The following is a 16,152-nucleotide window of genomic DNA, read 5'->3' as shown; positions in this document are numbered from 1 at the left end:
TGCATCCCCTGGGAAGAGATGAAAGTGATACCAAATAAAACAAAAGCAAACTTCAGAGGGATCTCTCAAGTAAATGTTCCCAAATAAAGAACAATTTCTGCACATTGTTCTTCCCTTTCTCTCTTTAACCCCCCTCAGTCTCTCAAGGTTGTTTATTTATTTATAAAAAGCACCCACCAGGTAACAAAATCAAGATCCCTTTTGCGGAAGGAAGCCCAGGCAGCTGTTTCCCAGAGACCATGAACTATCGTCACCAGGTCTCCCAGAGGCACAACTGAATCCACCCTGTGCTTCTTGCCTATGCTGTTCCTTACTTGGCCATGAACAGTTGCAGTCAGCCCCAGCAGTCTCTGCACCCTGTATAGTATAATCTCCTAAAACATCAGCTGAGAGTTTAGGGGCCAAATTTTAAAATAGCATCCAATTAATAATCCTAGTAATAATGAAAGAATTGCCAAACTGCTATGTTAATTCTGAAGCACAAGTGGAAGTTCAGCTAAATGAAGTGAAGCTATTCCTCCACACCCTTCCCCCATCACCATTTAAAGGTTCCATTTAGTAATGGAAATTTCTGGAACTAGATAATGCAACATGTTAGCATTTTTACTTTTTAGGTTCTATTCACTTATTCAACATTTACTGAGTGCTGACTATCCCTGGATATGAAGATAAAAATTATTGACAGCTGATCTCAAAGATGTCACAGAAATGCCACTCGAAAAAGAAGCTGCTAACAGACTTTTGTTCATTCACCTAACAAGTGATCACTGAGTCCCTGGTGCTGTGCAGGCACTGAGGCTGCCATGGTGAGTGATACAGACAGAAATCCCTGCTGTCATGGAGCCTCCCTTCTGGAGAGGCAGACTGGCACACAGATAAGTAAACAGTCTGGGTATCAGAAGACACTAAAGGCTGTGGAGGGAAAAGGGTAAAGTAAGGCAGCAGGCCCAGAGTGAAAGTCAGGGGGATGGCCATGTTAAACAGGAGGGTAAAGAAAGGCCCGACTGGCAAAGATTGGAAGGAGGCGAGGGAACAAGTCCTACAGACACTGGGAAGAAGAGTGTTCTAAGCAAAGGGAGAACGTGCAAAGGTCCTGGGGGCAGTGTGCCTATGTGTGTGAGGAGCAGCAACTGGCAAGGGTGCAGCACAGAGTGAGCGAGGGAAAGCAGTGACCGATGAAGGGGCTGGGCCAGGCCCCAAAGGCCCTTTGAAGGGCTTCAGCTTATGTTCTGAATGAGGTAGGAAGCCACTGCAGGCCAGAAGCAGAGCTACAGGATCTGACTTACACGCAAAGGATCACCTGGTCTGCTGTGTGGAGCAGAGACTGCAGGTGGCTGAGGACATAAGCAAGACCAGCCAGATGGCCACTGCAGCACTTGGGCAGAGGACAGTGGTGAGTGGACCAGAGGTAGTGAGGAAGGTGATACAAACTGGTAAACTGGGGATGTTTTCTATACCAACAAATAACTTATTGATCAACTACACGTCTGTATTTGAAGGTTATACAGGTTCGTTATTTTCCTACTTAAATGCCCAGTAAAACTCCAAATTTGTGTTCATTGGGTTTACTTAGTTCACCAGGTTCTGATGATGCGTTAATTTCTATCCCCAGCCTTTATCTTTCTACCGACCCCCAGTTATCCACCATTGCTTTAAGATATCTCATTCCTCTGGTCCACTCCACCTTGGCATCCATTCCCAACCTTGGTACTGGTGATTGTGGAACTAAGTTTCCATTCACCCCAGCTTCATATCCCTTTGTTTCTTCCTTTGTCTTCTCCACTGTGAATCGAGACGTGGAACTACCAGTTCTTCCTCTGAACCCTATATTTTTGGTAAGAGTACAGCACCGTCCGTTTTTTATTTTATTGAAGTATAGTTGATTTGCAATGCTTCAGGTGTACTGCAAAGTGCTTCAGTTATACATACATATATATGTGTGTATACAGATGTGTGTATGTGTGTGTATATATATTCTTTTTCAGATTCTTTTTGATTGTAGGTTATTACAAGATGTTGAATATAGTCCCCTGTGCTTTACAGTAGGTCCTTGTTATCTATTTTATATATAGTAGTATACTATAGTATATATAGTATCTGCTAATCCCAAACTCCTAATTTATCCCTCTCTCCTTCTCCCCTTTGATAAGCATAAGTTTTTTTCTATGTCTGTGAATCTGTTTCTGTTTTGTAAATAAGTTGATTTGTATCACTTTTTGTAGATTTCACATATAAGTGATATCATACAATGTTTGTCTTTCTTTTTCTGACTTACTTCACTTAGTATGATAATCTCTAGGTCCATCGACATTGGTGCAAATGACATTATTTCATCCTTTTTTATGCCTGAGTAATATTCCGCTATATAAATATGTACCACATCTTCTTTATCCATTCATCCGTTGATGGACATTAGGTTTCTTCCATGTCTTGGCTATTGTGAATAGTGCTGCTATGAACACTGGGGTGCATGTATCTTTTTGAATTAGAGTTTTCTTCTTTTCTGGATATATGCCCAGGAGTTGGATTGCTGGATCATATAGTAGATCTATTTTTAGTTTTTTAAGGAACCTCCATACCGTTCTCCATAGTGGCTGTGCCAATTTACATTCCCACCAGCAGTGCAGGAGGTGAACCCTATTTTGTACACTTCCCTCCCTCTCAGTTTCTCCTGCCACCACTGTGGTGTCAACCACTACAACCTTCCAGGCAGTCTCACTGGCTCCAACCTCTCCCTCATCAAAACCCCCTTGCTAATTGTGATCGAAATAACATTCTGAAAGTAGAGGTTTTATGATGTGACTTCCTCTGCTTGCAAGCATTCAGCACCTGTAACTTGGCCTCCAAGGGTCTCACCCAAAGGCTAGGGGTCTCTTCATAGCCCTCCATTCTCCAACTTCTCATCCCTACCCTACAAGGCCTTCACTCCCTCTGGAGTGTGAAAAGGGCCTTCTTGCTTTTTCTCTCACTTTAACTTTCACACATGGGGCTTTCCCAGCCTGTAAGGCCCTTTCTCTCTCTCCCTTCTGTGCAAACTTTCCTAAATCAACTCATCCATGGGGACTAGCTCAAATTATGCTTCCCTTATAAAAACACACTGTAACTACCCCAGCCCCTATTCAGGTCAGGTCCTATTATGGCCCTCTTTATCTGACTCTCTCATTATTAGGACCTCATGACACAGGTGCATGCCATATTTCCTGGGTAGGTACAAACTTCATGGTCATGGAACAACTTGTATTTCTTTACACCTGCCACTGAGATACAAAATTCAATACATATTTACTGAATTAAATTATTTCAGTGAAATAGATTAACTGAAACAATGTCACCTTCCATCTTAGTCTCTGAAAGTGTGGAATTGAAAACCTCTAGAATTCAAAAGGATACAGAATCTTTGAATAAAACAGAATCTGAGTTATTTCTTACTCTATCTTTCTATTTCTCTTCTGCCATTTTTATTATTTGACTCACTTTGTTTTTAGATAGTGTGCAACAGAAGAATTGGACAAAAAGTTACGGCTGGGGTTATCTCGAGATTATGCTCCCAGCATATCACATCCCAAATTGTAATCTAACTGATATTTGACTTACAAACAAGACACTGGCCTAATGGGAGAGTAAGCAGGAATGGAATGCACAGCTCTGGCCCCAAAAAGTTTGGCCATCACTGAGATCTCTGAGTACAGAACTGGGGCCACATGGTGCTAGAAGCAAAAAGAAAAAGAAGTTGGCTTTTCACCAGGCACTTATGAATCAATTTCCAGGCAGGAATTCCTGCTACATTTCAGAAACTACCACACAGCCTCCACTAGCATGCCTTAACAATAGGACTTCACTGACTCCTAAATCACCATGGTGGGGGGCGGGGGGCACTCCCTGAGAAATGCTGTCCTTGTAGTCCCCAAAACAGGCTGCTCTTAACTTCTCTCATCAAGACAAAGCTTCTCTCCACTTACTCCTTCTTCAAGGCAACTACCTCCAAGTTTTAATTCATGCCAACAAGTAGTTGCCAGCACCCAACCTGAGCCTGAGCCACGCACAGTCACTGATGCCCTGAGGACAGACACGCGCCTTTGTCTCTAAAGCCCACAGTGGGAGGCAGATGGTGATCAAGCAGACACACAGGTACACAATTACAAACTCTGATTAGTGTGATGAAGGAAACTGAGATGGAACAGGGCATGAGACTTAATCCAAAGGGTTCCACACTCCTCTGAGGAAGCGACACTTGAGCTGAGATTTGAAGAGTAAGTTAGAAGCTAAATGACAGATGGGGAGAGAGAAGAGACACTTCTTGTCCAGGGCAAGGACAGAGGGCAGGAGGGAGAACAGTGCACAGGAGTAACTTAAAAAACAAAACAAAGCAGGGAGGGGATGACTCAAGAAGTCAGAAGGTAGGTCAAGCAGAGCTTTGTGGAACATGGAAAGAAAAGAACTCTCTAGCCTCGGAGGGATGGGCAGGACCTGAGAATTCCTTCAAATCCCCCTAATGCTCTCATGTGCCATTGCCTACTCTGACCGCAGTACCCGTGACATAACCCATCCCACTTCAGTCCTTCAAAGAAAATCCTCAGTAGCACAAGACTTGGCCCTCTCAACCCGTCGATGACTGGACAGCCAGCAACCAATATGAGTGTCTCTTGGAAGCATCTGAACTTGGGAGCATTTGAACCTGGGAGCTCTGCAGACACAGAGGCTATATAGCCAGCTGGTGATGAACACTGAACTAAAAAGCTCCCATGCAGTAGGGCCTGAGGGACATGTTGGGCATATTGAGTCCCATACAAAAGAAAAAGAAAAGTATTTGTAAATTGTTCATCACTCTTTCCAAGTCTATTTCCCCTCTCTGGGAAGCTAGCCCTGTGACTGCTTTGACCAACAGAACACAGTGGGAATGGTCACCCAGGACTTCTGAATCCTGGCCTTCAGGGCTCCGGAAACTTCTGCTTTTGCACGTATGTAATGCTCCCTTTTGCCATCCGGCGCCCAGGCTGAGAGAAGCCCAAGCCACATGGACAGGAAGAGCACGCAGGTGCTCCACTGGCATCCCAACTGGGCTCCCATTCTACAGCCAGCATCAACTGCCTGCCACGTGGGAGTGTCAGGTTGAATATTCGACTCATTTGAGCCCCCAGATAACTAAAGCCCCAGCAACACCATGTGGAGCAGAAGACCCACCCAGCTGAGCCCAGTCAGACTCCTGAGGGATACTAAATGGTAGTGGTTGTTTTAAGCCAATAAGTTTTGAGGTAGTTAAAGCAAGAGATAACTAAAGCAGAAATAGAGCAAGGTAGAAAATAAACTCAGGAAAGAATAAAGCAGAGATGCAGCCCCTGCATGACAGGGGAGTTCAAGCTTAATTCTGGGCTTTCCCACTCTAGTTCCATGACACTTGATCAGACTTTGTTCCTGTCTCTGTAATCCACAAATCTAAACTTCTTGACATTAAATGGTCTTTAACATGACCAGCTTAAGGGCTTTCTGTTCATAAAGGCTTTAGCTATAATACCCCCATATTACAGTCACCATTTTGTTCATGCCTCTGCAGAGGAATTCTTATTTATCAGTGTCCCATGAAGTAACCAGCACTCGTTACTGGTTCACTGTCTACAACTATGGAATTGATAAAACAGTCTTTACCAATTCCCTGCCTTGGGATATCAAGATTACTAATCCTAAAGGTTTAGGGACAAGAATAATTAGAAGGAATAAGGCTCAAGTATCTCTTATGGCAGGGGTGTCAGATATGTTCTACTAAATGGGTGATCGTGAAATATGGATGCTAACATAAGCATTAGTAATTGAAAAGGTAATCCACCATATTTCCATATTTTAGGTAAATCTAAAGTGATACAAGGTAATTCTGTCATGATAAATTTGGTGTAAGGGAGCAGAAATCTGAGCAAAGGTACGTATTGATAGAAGACACCAATGGCTCTATCTCCCTCCTTTGAGATGCTCATGAATTAGAAACATGCATTGCTCAGTATTTAGAACATGTGCTCCATGAGGTCTAGCAATATGTTAACACCGAAGATTCTTAACTACATTGTTTTTGTTTTGTCTTCATCCCTAATATGTTTAGAGTATATGTGCCGTCTATATTATTTTAAGTGATTAGATTACTATTCTATCCCTTGGTCTCAAGTCCAGGCACTCCTCCAAAGGCTACCAGCATTTTGGCCAAATCATCATATGCCTCATTGATTCTCCAACCCACGAGGAAATTCCATACCTTCTTCCATACCATCTCCCCTTCTCTCCCTGGGAATCTCACTATCATGCTTCAAGACCCAACTCAATGTCACTGGTTCTATGAAGCATTATATGACACTCCCAAGCTTAACTACACCCTCACTGAGATACACATAATACTTTGTAGACGCCTATACTACTTAAAATATTTATCATAATTATTTGTTTGAACGTCTATTTTCCCAACTACATTGTGATTTCCTTGAAAGCAGTGATCAAATACTATTCATTACAGACTCCATGGTGCTTAGCAAAGGGCCGGAATCACAGGAGGCCCTCTGTAAACACGTACGGAGGGAGTGCTTTCTGTTGCTATAGTGCCTTACTCCAAGCTGCTTGAAATGCCTTTCACACCAGCTTTTAAAAATAATTTCCAAAAAGTGGATTATAACCCATTAGAGGGATGAGGAGTAGAAGGAATTAGGAAGAAATGACTTATTTATCTAACATTAAAATACACGAGGGGTCGCAGGGCGGAGGGAAGAGCGGGCGGGCGGGAGGGAGGCACCGTCTCCAGAAGCGGAGGAAGGAGCTGCGAGCAGCCGCCGAGAGGCAGCGGAGCCCGCGACGACGGAGCCGGCGAGTAGCCGCCGCGCCTATGGCGGCCCCCAAGGACACCCACGAGGACCACCACACCTCCGCCGAGAATGCTGACGAGTCCAACCATGACCCCCATTTTTTGCTAATAGTTTCTCTTCCCGAGCAAGAAATTAAAACGCTGGAAAAAGATGAAGAGGAATTTTTTTAAAATGCAGGCCAAGCTGTTTCGGTTCGCTTCAGAGAATGACCTCCCGGGGTGGAAGGAGAGGGGCACCGGGGACGTCAAGCTGCTGAAGCACGAGGAGAAGGGGACCATCCGCCTCCTCAGGCGCAGGGACAAGACCCTCAAGGTCTGCGCCAACCACTGCATCACGCCGGTGATGGAGCTGAAGCTGTACGCGGGCAGCGACAGCGCCTGGGTCTGGAATACCCACGACGACTTTGCCGATGAGTGCCCCAAGCAGGAGCCATTAACGCGGAGAACGCGCAGAAATTCAAAACGAAGTTTGAAGAATGCAGGAGAGAGGCTGAAGAGAGAGAAAAGAAAGGATCTGGCAAAAATGGGAGTACCGAGGAAGTAGCTGAGAAGCTAAGAAGCTCTTTAGGTGAAAGAGGGCAAGGAGCCCGAGGACGAGACTAAGGAGGCGCAATGGGTCGTGACCCGTTGTGTCCTTTGTCCCTGTCTTTTCCCTTTATCTTTTTTTTTTAATTTGCCCTGCCCCTTCTTTTTGGTTTGTTTTTATTCTGTTTTGTTTTCACAAGGGACTTTATATAAAGAACTTCCAACAACAACAAAAATACATGAGAGAAATCTCTGAAATTTCCAGATGGGTAGAGCCCCTTCACCCTTCTGTTTCTATGAATTACCTATTATTCCATCTGATAGAGTCAGATACATTATAATTAACTGCATACATGGTCCTAATAAGGCAGAGCTTCTGATTTTCAAGTCACTACTCAGAGGAGACCAAACAAAAAAGTTCACCAATTACAACGTAAGGCAGCCCTCCAAAAAGTCTTCTTTAATAAGCACCACTTCTTTTGTTAATGCATCCTACCTGCTGAGTGTCCTTAGGGCTCAAGTACAATTTACACTTCATTATCTTATATCTTCACACCGTCTCTAGCTGTTTCATCTCATCCAATTCTGTCTGGAGAGCAAACTCTTCAAAATGGTGTCTCAGCCAAGGTCCCAGCAGGAGACAGACGGAACACACACAGGAGACAGCTGAGGGCATTTAATAAGGGATTATTTACCAGGTGTGGGCAGGGCTTGAGGAAGACAACCAGGGAATCTGAAGAGCCCTAGGCCAGAGGGGCAGGAAGACAGAGCCACCGGAACGCAGTGAAAGTGCTGTGGCTACAGGAGGGGTTGCCGGACAGACTCTGTGGCTTCCGGGAGGACGACAGAGACAACCATCAGCCCAGTGTCAAGAAGAAACCTGGGGGGATAGAGGCTGACCTCATTCATGTTCCTCCTCCATCCAATCTTCTGCTCTAGCCTCCCACTTCCTGAATCCGTGCAGACGCCTGAGGGCAAGGAAGCCCATCAACGCAGCATCTAATGCTCCATCTGCAGACATGAGCACATGCAGAAGGTGGAGCGCAGATCAGGAGGGCCAAACAGAGACTATCCAACACTGATGGTATCACAGGCAGTACCTACTTCTCAGCCCCACCTACCCCCTACTAGAGCACTAGGCGCGCAGATGGTAAGAACAGAAAAGAGCCAAGACGGGATGTTTGTCAGAATCGCACTGTGTGTAGGAACCTCCACTTACACCCATTTCCATTTCCTGTGAGCCTGCAGAAGTGACCCCTCCACAGCCCCTCGGCACTCAGCTCCCCCACACACCGACAAGGCCTTACTCTAGGACCCGAGACTCTGATGGTGGGCTTTTCATCAAGTGCCTACAAGTAAGACCTCCAACAAATAGCCCAGCTCTTCACTCCTGCAGAAGACTACTGTGAAGCCTATTCTACACCGCCTCCAAAACACAGTGCTCTGCAGACAGCACTCCGTTGCCCCCAGTGGGATCAACCTGAGGTCCACACACCCTATATTGGCTGCATTTCCTTCCTTATCTCACATCCCCACTCCCCTACTTGTGCTTCCTGGGACTGTCTGACAAGTAAGCTATTTGCACCCCAACCCTCATCTCAGGCCAGCTTTGGGAGAAGACAATCCACAACCCATGCCTCTGAAAGCAGACTTATGAAGAATGTGTGAGAGTGTGGGCACGTGTGCATGTGTGGTACTGGCCCTGCCTGTGGTTACTCTGCACCCAAGGAAAAATGTACTGAACTTGAAGTCAAACAATGTGACTTCTAAGTCTCTGACTTGGCCTTGAACTTGCTCTGTGAACCTTAGCAAATAACAACCTCCCCAGGCCTTGATTTCCTCATCTGTCCAATGAACTCAGATAAGAGGACCTTTAAGTTTCTCATCCAGCTTTAAAGTTTGCTAAAAATTTTCAGCAGTAAAAGGGACATAAATCATACAGCCCAACAGTGGACTGACACAAAATTCCATTCTTTGGTGTGTTTTCTTAAAGTTAGGTAATTCAGAAAAAGCAAAAAGCACTTTTGTATTACCATAAAAAACTTCTTTTTTTAAAATTTATTTTATTGAGGTATCATTGATTTACAATGTGTTAGTTTCTGATGTACAGCAAAGTTATTCAGTTACACATACATAAGAAAATAACTTTTAGAAATTAAGAACTAAACCTGTCAACCAAATGGCCATTAGATACTAATTTAAGTCAAAATTCCTAGCTTTGACAGCATACATATAGTCAATTATTCTTAAACTTATAAATCTTGTATAAACATCCATTGACCACCATCTTACTCCATTATAGGAAAAACCTATAAAAAAATCGAGACTGGAAATTTTGTATAAAGTAAGCACCTCAAGAAATGGAGATCTGCTTTATAGTTGTGGTTCTGCCAAAACTTTGTCTCACTGAGCAAATCATTTCACTTCCTCATTCCCCACACCCAGTAGCACCTCCAAGAGGGGGACCTAGGGTCCTTCCATAAGCAGTGATCAACTGGTGAGTTAAAGAAGGGCCCTCGGCTTTAGTTTTATTAAATGGAAAAAAAAGGCATAATAGGGTTACACTATCTATACCATGTCAACACACTCTTCCTACTCTAACGTTCCCTCTTGAAATGAAACAGAATATAGTGACCTAAAGTTCTGCACCTCAGAATGATTCCATTCTTCTCTTAAAGCTATTGCCTCTGCCAAGAGTGGTCACCCTAGAGCAGTGCTTACCTACTTAGTGGCAGAAGCCACTGGGTCCCAAATTCCATAAACTGAATATTAAGGGAAAAAACAAAAACAAAAGTGCAGTGCTGGGCATGCAGTGCCATGGAATGAATGTTGTTTCCAGCTCTCATATTTAAGATAATGGCAAAAATCAGTCCAACCACTGGTCATGAGCAACACCGTTCTGACAGGTGACCAAGACCTTGTCTCAGTAATATCTGGAAACACATGACAAGCAAACAAAATGCCTGGAAGCAGGGTAGAAGGGAGCAGAGGAGGACATGGAGGGAGGAAGATGATAAGACAGCATTCAAAGGCTCTTTCAGGACTTCCATGCTGGCACAGTGGTTAAGAATCCGCCTGTCAATGCAGGGACACGGGTTTGAGCCCTGGTCCAGGAAGATCCCACATGCCACGGAGCAACTAAGCCCATGTGCCACAACTACTGAGCCTGCACTCTAGAGCCTGTGAGCCACAACTACTGAGCCCACGTGCCACAACTAATGAAGCCCGTGCACCTAGAGCCTGTGCTCTGCAACAAGAGAAGCCACTGCAATGAGAAGCGCACCACAAAGAGTAGCACCCTGCTCGCCACAACTAGAGAAAGCCTGCATGCGCAACAAAGACCCAATGCAGCCAAAAATAAGTAAATAAAATAAATAATCTTTTTAAAAATAAAATATATAAGGAACTCAAATAACTCAGTAACAAAAAATAACCCAACTTTAAAAAAAAAAAAGAAATGCTCTTTCATAACAAATGCACATCTGTAATAAAATGCAGAACCGGGCTTCCCCGGTGGTGCAGTGGTTGAGAGTCCGCCTGCCAATGCAGGGGACACGGGTTCGATCCCCGGTCCGGGAAGATCCCACATGCCGCGGAGCGGCTGGGCCCGTGAGCCATGGCCGCTGAGCCTGCGCGTCCGGAGCCTGTGCTCCGCAACGGGAGAGGCCACAACAGTGAGAGGCCCGCGTACCGCAAAAAAAAAAAAAAAAAAAAGTGCAGAACCTGAGAGTACAGTAAGCCTTTTAGAAGGACTATTAGGACGATGGAGGGGTCTTCCTAATTTTTCTCTTAGGCACAAAGAATTCAGAGTTTGTGGGTATGGGAAACAGAAGAGGGAGGATACAAACCAAAAGGAAAGTTCTAATTTTGCATCTTTGTGGGCAGACTATCTAAAAAATGGTTTCCTTCCAATTTCCTCCAACACGAAGAATGGTCAGCTGCTTCTCCATGATATTTCATATGAGTTTCAAGGTAAAGGAGGAAAGGAGGAGTTTCAAGAAGGAAGAGGAAAGAAGAAAATGAAGTTACACGATGTCAATTACTAAAAAGTTAGATATTAAATTATCTTACAGCCAATATAAATTTAAACAAAGTTATAAATACTAATTTATTATTTATACAAAAATTGTTAAGAAATAGTAAATTATCAAAAAGAAAATTATTAAATTACTTTGGAAATATTAGCATGAAGAGCTATAATCTACCTAATTGTCTACATCAGTGATTCTCAAAGATAATAGATTTACCTAGAAAACTTTCAGAAATTGTGAAGCCTAGGATATACCAAAAACCAATTATATCAACATCTCTGGGGGGCTGGACAACCAACAACAGTATTTTTTGAAGCTGTACAGGTGACAGTGACAGGCATACAAGTTTGAGAACAACTGTTCTACATCATGCTGAGTTAATGTTGATGTAACTTAAGGCAAAAGACAGGGGCTTGAATCAATCCTTCACTTCTCTAAAACCTTCCCTTCCCTGGTTCTTACAGGTGGGCATCTGGGGCACAAAGCTTCATCTCCCCACTCCTCACATGCCTGAGGTTACCTCTCTACTCCTTCAAGCCACCTGAAATCAGATACTGATGCCTGTTATGGGGCTTATGGGGCAAAGAAGCCTGAGGAAGATCCCCCGGGAAGTGCAGTGACATTGAAATCATGTGCAGTGGGAACTGGTGACCACAGTGCCTTTGCAGGAAGGAGTCACACCCGCTAGCAAAGAAAACTTGCTGAGGGTGAGTCATGTACTGTTCTCAACGTGTGCAGCTCCACCCTCTTTTTCACTGGTTTTATTCAAACATTCATTCATTCACCCAAATGTTTACTAGACATGTGGTTTGGTCCTAGCTCACCTTGAATTCACAGCTTGAAGGGAAAACAGATTTCAAAAAGTAACTGCAACTCAGCGTAGTTAGAAAAATGGAAGTGAGCAGAGTCATAGTGATAAAATACACAAAGAACAAATTACCTCTGGGGAAAGGGTTTTCCAGACTGAGGGAAAGAGTCACAAGGTGAGAAGATATGAAAACAGAAATCTATTTAGTACTGCATATGGAAAATGCACAAGCAATAAAAGGTCAGAGGTCAGTGTGAAGTCAGAAAGGGCACAACTATTTTGGCCTTACCCTAGAGCCAGTGACCACACTACTGACATTTTGGGCTGGATAATTCCTTATTGTGGGGGCCTGTCCTGTGATTGTGGGATGTTTAGCAGCATCCCTGGCCTCTACTCACTAGATAATAGCAACACCTAACACCCCCAATACAGTCATTAATGTCTCCAGACATTGCCAGTTGTTCCCCAGAAGCAAAATCACCCTTAATTGAGACCCACCGTCCTAGAGGCAGTGTGGACCTACTGCATAGGCAGAACAAAGTCAGAAATTTGCCTTTTAGAAAAAGCAGTCTGACAGCAGTATGGAGAATGAAGTGGAGTGAGGGGACATAAACTATAAATCCAGCAGATTTGTGTGCACATTTATAACCACTTTTATAAGGATATCAGAGAGTCCACCCTCTCAATGGACCTACTTTATACAATAGACTTTCAAAGAAGAATCAAGTGAAGTTTTTTGTTATGTTAACTGTTGTTACAATATGAAAACTTCCCAAAGTTAGCCTCTGGGTGGTGGGATTCTGGGTGATGGCTCTTTTCTTTATACTTTTCAGTATCTTCCACAACCTGAATGAATAAAAGAGCAATTACTTTTCAAGGTACCTTCCTCAGGTATACCCTTCGTGGAAATAAAAATATTGCATGCATAATACTCAGCTGCAGTGGTGGAAGAAAGAATCCCACAATATCTAACTCACATGCACACACACACACACGAACACACACACACATACATACACACATATACATGCACATGCATGCCTACCCTTGCTCACTGTACTTATGAAGACATCACAGCATCACAGCATTATGAAATGCAGTTTTCTACAAACCAAATGGACAAGGTATCTTTGCAGAATAATGTCCCTTTGCACACACTTTTTTGAAGTAGGGCATAATTTCCATTATCTGTTGCTATGTAACTAACCACTGCAAAACTTACTGAGTTAAAACAGCAATAATTGATTATTTCTTACAATTCACTGGGTTGGCTGGGCTCATCTGAGCAGTTCTATTCCACGTGGTGTAGCTGAGGTCACTCCATAGGTTGCATTCAGTCAGAAGCTTGACTGGGGCTGGAACATTCAAGATGGCCTCTCATCCTTCAAGGTCTCTGTCTCTCTCCACATGGCCGATCAGTTAAGAGTCTAGCCTAAGCTTTTCTATAGCACCAAGGGTGGCTTCCAAGAAGGAGCATTCCCAGAGGACAAGCCCTAATGTGCCAGTGCTTACCAAGCCTCTGCTTGCATCATGCTTGCTAATGTCCCTTTGACCAAAGCAAGCTGTATGGTCAAGTCTAAAGTCAATGAGGAGGGGAATATACAAGGGCCTGAGTGATGGGAGGCAGAGGGGCCACCAAGGTATCAGTCTTCCACAGTTGGAACAGGGTTTCCTTGTAGACCACGTCTTTTTGGCCCAGACCTTCTGAACATCAACAGATTTATTAAAAACCAATGATTGTAGACATGAAATGATCCATACCAAATTAAAACTGAAGCTACCACACCTTCATGCCTTCCTTAAGCCAGCTCTCAGTACAGAAATAGAAATCATTCAATCTCATCAATTCATAAGAAAAAAGCATTTCAGAGGAAAATTCTATTTTTTTTTCCCTAAAGGACAGAAATACCAATGATGAAAGATTCCCTCACTAAAGATTAAGTACTAGTCTTCAGGTGAATTTGAAGATTTCATTTTTATAATACACTCACTGGACTAAAACAAACTGATCCAAATCTACTGTCAATTCCCTTCTTCCCAATTTTCCTCTTAGAGGAATCAATCTCTTCTGAAGAACCAGGTACAATCTAGGTACAAAACTTAGTTTTCATTGAAGACTAAGAAAAATCACACATCAATTGCCCTATGTAAAAATTATAATGTGCTTTAAACTAGTAGAAGGTTGCTTCAGGATTGTTTTAATGCATACTGTTACATTATTTTACTATTTTGGCACACAGGGATTATGAAAATGCATGCTCCAGAGGGGAAAGGCATCTCCATCATGACAACCTTCTAGTAGAGCAGTAAACACAACCCGAAAGTGGCAGGGATGCCCAGGAAAATACTGGGTGTCCCCTGGAATGGGTTTATCTTGTGGGTGGGGGCCCTGTTTTCCAAATGACCTACCTTCCGATATGACCAATGAGGAGGGCATTTCTGATTCTAATCTCACAGAGGAAGGATGCCCATACCAGGGCGAGTGAAGACTGAACAGAGCTCCTAAATGAATCTGATGAGCTTGAAACAACAGCAAATTTGAAAGATTAACTTCGGCCATTCATTATTAAGAGAGGTCAGAAGATGCAGAACTAGTAGAAAACCTATTTAATAAGAATTACAAATAAAAAGTATTTGCAGGCCGTTTTCAAATAGCTCTAATCAATTTTTAGTGAATTTGGTGCAAGAACAGCACACAGAATTGTGCCAAGCTCAGTATTTATCAAATGAATAAAATATAACCCAATGGAAAAATGGCCTTGGAAATCTAGCCCAATAGTTTTCCACATGTTCTTGATAAAAATGGTGGAGGGCAAGAGATGTGGAGGAGGCAAGGAGCTGACTACTGCTTTATACCTTGGGCTTTCACGTGAATAAAGTTACTTCTACTATTAAAAAAAAAAATTCTACTACTACTACTACGGATCTATCCCAACATCCCTTTTTTATGAATAAAAAAACAGAGATCCAGAGTAGTGAAACCACTAAACCAAGCTCAGACACAAAGAGTGGCAGTGTCATAGCTAGATCTCAGGTCCAGAGAGAAATATAACATATATGGTCAATCCCCAGTATTGCAAATTCACCTATCCGTAGCACTTTGGTGGTCCTTAATGGACATGTGCAGAGAGGCAAAAAATTTGAGCCACTGATGCACACCATTCCAGCTGAGGTCAAACAAAGCTCTGCTCTACCTTCTTGATTCAGCTCTCACACCGTAAACAAGTGTTCTTTCTACAGTCTATGTAGTGCCATAGTTTTCAAAATTTTGTGCTTTTTGTTGATGATTTCACTCTTTAAAAGGCCCCCGAGCATCATGCTGAAGTGCTGTCTAGTGCTCCTAAGCTCAAGAAGGCTGTGATGTGCTTTACCGAGAAAATATACGTGTTAGACAAGCTTCATTCAGACGTGAGTTTTAGTGCTGCGGGCCATGAATTCAATGTCAATTAATCAACAATACATATTAAGTACGATTTTTTTTAAACAAGGTTATATATTGATCCAGCTGATCAAAATGTGACCAGAGGCTCATGGGAACCTATCCCCGCAAGTCCACTAAGAGCAATGGCTCTGTATTCACTAAGTCAACGTTCGTGGAGACTTTATGGAACATAACTATTGTAAATGAGATCAACTGCGCAACCGACACCTCTTTAGTTGTTGTTACCGAGGGCCTTGAACAATGCCTACTAGCACTCTTGAGCCAGACACCGGTAAAATACCATAGATAAAAGTTCCTCCTGTGCCCCCTGAGCACTTTGGTTTTTCTCATAACCAATGACGTGAGCTTTAAAAATTATATGGGAATTTTAACATTTTTCACTTATTTGGAAATTGACTATTATGCAGATTATCACATCATTTGATAGCCAAAGAATCAGGAAAGGAAATTTCCTAGAAGTCATCTAGTCCAAGAATCACTAACCTGAGTTCCATGGACCACCCAACAGGTC

The 16,152-nt window shown here is 43.1% G+C and overlaps 1 pseudogene; it reads left to right on the top strand.

Moving 5' to 3' along the window:
- Positions 1–6,816: 6,816 nt before the first annotated feature.
- On the top strand, positions 6,817–15,649 carry LOC116740437 (annotated as a pseudogene).
- Positions 15,650–16,152: the final 503 nt, after the last annotated feature.

The sequence above is a fragment of the Phocoena sinus genome, chromosome 15, assembly GCF_008692025.1.
Source record: "Phocoena sinus isolate mPhoSin1 chromosome 15, mPhoSin1.pri, whole genome shotgun sequence".
Taxonomy (NCBI): domain Eukaryota; kingdom Metazoa; phylum Chordata; class Mammalia; order Artiodactyla; family Phocoenidae; genus Phocoena; species Phocoena sinus.
This window is presented reverse-complemented; position numbering and strand designations above follow the sequence as displayed.